This window comes from Pteropus vampyrus, unplaced genomic scaffold (assembly GCF_000151845.1).
Source record: "Pteropus vampyrus isolate Shadow unplaced genomic scaffold, Pvam_2.0 Scaffold55, whole genome shotgun sequence".
NCBI lineage: Eukaryota > Metazoa > Chordata > Mammalia > Chiroptera > Pteropodidae > Pteropus > Pteropus vampyrus.
The window spans coordinates 425946-431135 of NW_011888836.1; the positions used below are offsets into that span (position 1 = coordinate 425946).

At 32.2% G+C, this 5190-nt stretch overlaps 1 non-coding gene across 1 annotated transcript; it reads right to left on the reverse strand.

Moving 5' to 3' along the window:
• Positions 1–3871: 3871 nt before the first annotated feature.
• Positions 3872–3990, reverse strand: LOC111739954. The gene has a single exon (XR_002780414.1). It is a non-coding gene; the product is annotated as a 5S ribosomal RNA (ribosomal RNA).
• Positions 3991–5190: the final 1200 nt, after the last annotated feature.

Below are 5190 nucleotides of genomic sequence, written 5' to 3' on the forward strand. Positions count from 1 at the left end.
CTGAATCTGTCACTCAGATATCTGTATATGATGTTTTCCTCCTGATCCTTTTCTCTTCACCATGGAGACAATTGTTCCAGAATAATCAATCCTCAGTCCTTTTCCCTCACCTCACCACCACAAGTACAGTCTAAATGCCATTTCAAAATCACTTTCTAATGAAATTAAAAAAAAAAAAAATGAAGACTGAAATAATTAGAAGACACATAAGAACATCATGTCAAAATAAAGGTCTCCTGCATTCAATTAATAAAAAAATTAATTAATCCAAATTGCAGGGAATCCAGACTTTACAAAACCATTATTAATTTATATTTGCATGGACTTGAACATCTACGTGCAGATTCTGCTTTAAACAAATATACAATTATTCTCATCAGATTAAAGATATTACTTAAGCAACAGAATGATGACTTTTATTCATGCTATTACTTTTACAGCTCTATTTTTATCATGTGGGTACAAATAAAAATATTTAATCATTTCCACAAAAATATACCTTTCAAAAGAGAAATCATTCTAAGAGTTAATGTCCTGAGAACAATTTTGAAATAGAAACTATTAAGCAGTAAACTATGTAAATGGTATCAAAGTAGTGGTGTCTGGTTCTAGAGGCCATGATATGTAATGCCACAATGATAGTTTCCTGTCAGAGGGTGGACAGCAGCTTAGAAGCCCAGGAAGCAACTATTTCACAGGAAGAGTGACAATATGATCATACATATATTGAAAATAAGTGAGATTATTATTACCCTTTCCTTTAGGTTTTATAATAGGTTGTTTTTCTTCTTCATGTCTTTATCTATTTACTTCCATCTTCACATGTGTCTAATTTTCCAAATGATGTCTCCAGTAACTGTATTTTCTGTTCAAAAGGCCTTGAATGTCATCTATATTGTATTGTTTCAGTCTGACCCTCTAGTTTCAAATATATTCAACTATCAAGACAGTTTAAATAACTCATTTTTCTTCATTCGCCTCCACCCCCATCCTAGCATGTACTCTTGACCTCCCACTTCCACTGAGTAAAGCTGAAGGGAAAGACGGTACAGAAAAGTAATTATTAGTGTGGTTTTTGGTGTTAGACATTCTTGAGATCAAACAGAGGTTCTACCTATCTTCTTTTCATCCTGGAGACAAAATTATGCAAAAGATTCTAGTATTTCCTAAAAGCATGAATTTGGACACGGGATAACCTCTGTGTCTATGGATTTGGGAAGATAACTTTGACTATTTATAAGATCGTGGAGAAGATAAATGAACTATTTCATACAAAGCTCTTAGTAAAGTACCTGGCACATAATAAATTTTCTACACATAGATGTCAATCATTAATAATGTTATTACCATAATTATTATTTAGAAGCACCACCCCATTTATAACAATCTATCCTTCTTCATCTCAAAGTGATGTGTGCATCTGTATTATGAGTGGTAGATAAGGACGCATAGTTGTCAGATTGAAGAGTCTGAACTTTTTATTTCATGGTGAGTAATTGAGTTTTCTGGTAAAAAAAAAAAGTCATAAGCAAATTTGCAGTCTTTAAAGACGGTACTTAGAGCAATATATAAAGTGTATCAGAATAGAAAGAATGGGGTGAAGGCCTATCAGTTAGGAGGTCACTAGAAAACTGCAATAAAGGGTAATTTATTTCTGTCTGTTGGAAGTGAGACAAAGAGAATAACATAATTCCCATGTCCCAAGCTTGAATAGAAACAAAATATCAAAGGATAAGGTGATGGGTGTGTATTTTATTGTGTTAGACTTCAGGAGTCTCAGATTATTAATAATAAAGATATACAGCCAGCAATCAGAAACAGGAGGCTAAATCATAAGAAATTAATCAGTGCTAGAGACAAAATGCCACATGTACATATTGTTTGAAGCCATAGAATTAAATAAGCTCATTGAAAAAACATTGTGTTTTGTTTATATAAAAAATCCAAGGCACTGGTAAAAGCATCCAGTGTATTAATGAGAGAGACTAAAAATAAACAGAAGAGCAGAGTTTTTTCAAGAAGGCGTGGCAGAGAATTGGAGCCACATCTCTAAACCTGCGTTTCTTCTTCCTGGGCCCACTTTTCTCAGCCCTGCCTCACAGTTAAATGTAGCCACAGAACTGAATTCTAGGCAAGAGAATAGGAGCAAGTTGATATATGCCACTTCTACACCTGGGTCATGAAATCTACCGCTTGCGTCTCTATGTTTATCCAGCTGGATAACAACTCTCAGAGCAATCTAGGCAAGTTGTTGAAGATAATATAGTATTAAACATAGCATAGCTGCTCTCAAACTGGGCCCCATAATAAAAGTGTAAAATTGGCCATATCCACTATCCCCAATTCTAAATCCCTATCTGGACCCCCACGAGTCCATGACATGAGTAAGAATTAAACTTCTACAGCGTTTAGCCACCACTTAAATTGTAGGGTTTCTTTGTCACAGCAGTGAGCCTTCTTAACTAATATTGAAAGGCCATTTATAAGTCTTGACTGAAGAAAATGAGGACTGAGAGGCCTGGAGATTTAATGTTCTTCAGAGAGAACTTTTGGGAGAGTGATGAGAAGAAACCTATGTTTTTGAAAGTTAAAGAGTGATTGTGAAATGTAGAAATGGAGACAATGAATGCAATTTTTGGAAGGGAGAAGGATTTCATACTGAACAAAGCAAGAGATGGTACAATAACCTGAGCAGAACACAAGGTGAGAAAAAGATTTTTATAAGGTTGGAGAAAAGTAACAGTATCTAAATATTAGACAGGGGAAAACAGTCAATGGAGATACTGAGAATGAAAATGCAAGAGGAAGAAAGATAACCAAGCAAGGCCATAAAAAGAGGGAAAAGATGACTGAGGCTGGTGGCGCACTTAGCCTTTAAAAGAAGCAGCGCTTTTCTTATTTTTTAATAAGCAGGAAGGAGATAATTTACAAAGAAAAAGTGAGCAGATAAGAAGTCAGGATTCACCACGTAATGAGTGTTGTGTGTACGCAGTTCAATTAACCATGTAAAAATGTCAAACTACCTTTTAGCTTCTGGGGATGTGATAAGTTCTTCTGTAAAAATAATAACTCTACAAAAAGAAGCTTGTGATTATATTGATGCTTTGGAATGTTTGCAAAGATAATGTGGATCTGGTATCCCTTCTTAACCTGAAGTCTATTAAAATCAACGTGGATAGCACAATTTAACAAAGTTTAGCTTTGGGAAAGCTTAGTTATTCCACAAATATTTCTTGAGTGTCTACCACATGTTAGGAGTATAGATATAATTGGGAAAGAAAAACAGCAAGTAAGTAAGCAAACAAGTAATTCTAGATTGTAAGTGCTGTGGTTAAAGTGATCTGATAACTTAAAAAGAGAATAAGAGAGGTTGAATGGGGGAAGATAATCTTTCAGTTTACCCACAAGCCTGTATTGAAACTGTTTTTACCTATAAATTGGTAAATTATGATAGAGGATAAGTGAAACTATAATTATTTCAATGATTTGTCCAAAGTTATACCATTTTTGCTATCCATCCTAATTTCTGGTATCATCTTTATAGCAAATTTAATTTCAACTAGACCTTATTTGAACCTATACAGTTTCAGAAAATAAAAAAAATGCTAAAAAATGATAGTTTTGTTGTATATCTTGTTTCGATAGTACCGTATTAAGGTACTATTTCAATCAAACAAGTTGATAACTTTATTTTAAGAATTTTGTTTTGAAACATCTACTAAAATTATATGCATGCACATCATGCATATATGCTATAAATATCAATTACTATTTTATTTTTAGGAGAGGCAACCCTTCGTTGACCACACAGATTGCAAGGACCTTGTCAGCCTACAGTCCCTTATATTTTTTATTTTTTAAATACTTTTTAGGCCTACAGTACCTGGTCTTCCTAGGTGGTCTCCCATCCAAGTACTAACCTGGCCTGACCCTGCTTAGTTTCCGAGATCAGATGGGATTGGGCTTGTTCAGGGTGGCATGGCCGTAGACAAATATCAAGTATTATTAATATTTAATAGTAAAATACACAACATCACGTAACAACATTGTGTGAACTGCTATTTAGCATTTTTTATCTTTGTGAAAAACTTTTTTCAAGGATGAGTAAAAATAAATAACTCATTTTCAAGTATGTTGCTTTCAATGTATGTGAGTTTCTGAGAAAATTCTTTTAAAAAGTCAGTTTCACAATATTTTTTATTTCATTACTAAAATAAATTATAAGAGATAAATCACACACACAAAAAAAGACAGAAAGAAATGAATAATAGTCTATGTGCAATTGATTTTTCCTTTATCTGCTCTGAAGCTTTAGTCAAATGGCCAGTAATATAAAGTGCTTATGGTTTTCTAGATTGGAATTACAGTTTCTTGACCTATCTGATTTAGGCTCGATCCTTGTCAAAATTTTTCATTTTAATGAATAGAAAACACTTTTGAAGATGCTTTGAATCTTATTTCTCTTTTACACTGGAACCTAAAAATTTGAAAAAATATTTCTCTCCAAACATAACCATGATATCACAGATTGTATTCATTTTCATTAAAAAAAAATAGAGTACATTTCAAAGGAGTACTCTTGATATTCAATGGGATAAAGTAATGAGTTATTTTAAGAATACTTCCAATTTTTAATATCATAAATTTTACTTTCTTACCCAGTGTTCCAAAATAATACATGAAGATTATGTAAACAATTTCATCTGCTTTTTTCTTTTTTCTACAAGAATCTTCTCCTTGATTTTGAAATACTATATTTTGAAGAAAATAAATCATGCCAGATACATTTGCTTTTATGTATTTATTATTTTCATTTCAATATAAGTTCTTAATGTCATTTCACTTAGCTATTTTGTTTGCTGTAATTTCAACCTCCTCTAGTACTAATTATATATTTCGAAAAAAATAACCTATATAAAAAAATAGACTTAAATGATGACTTTTACTAAATCTTAGGCCATAACATGGCTTTAACTTTCAATATATTTTTCCTTTTGTAAACTAAAATATTACTTTATTAAAAATGTTCTTTAACTGGGATGACAAAAAGAATGATTAATGATGGAAGATGGCAGGGTTTCATAAATTTTAATTAAATATGTTAATATTAAATACTATGTTTTACGAGTAGTACCTTAAATTAAATTATGTTGTAACAATTCTTATTACTCAGGCTGAAAAATATATGTA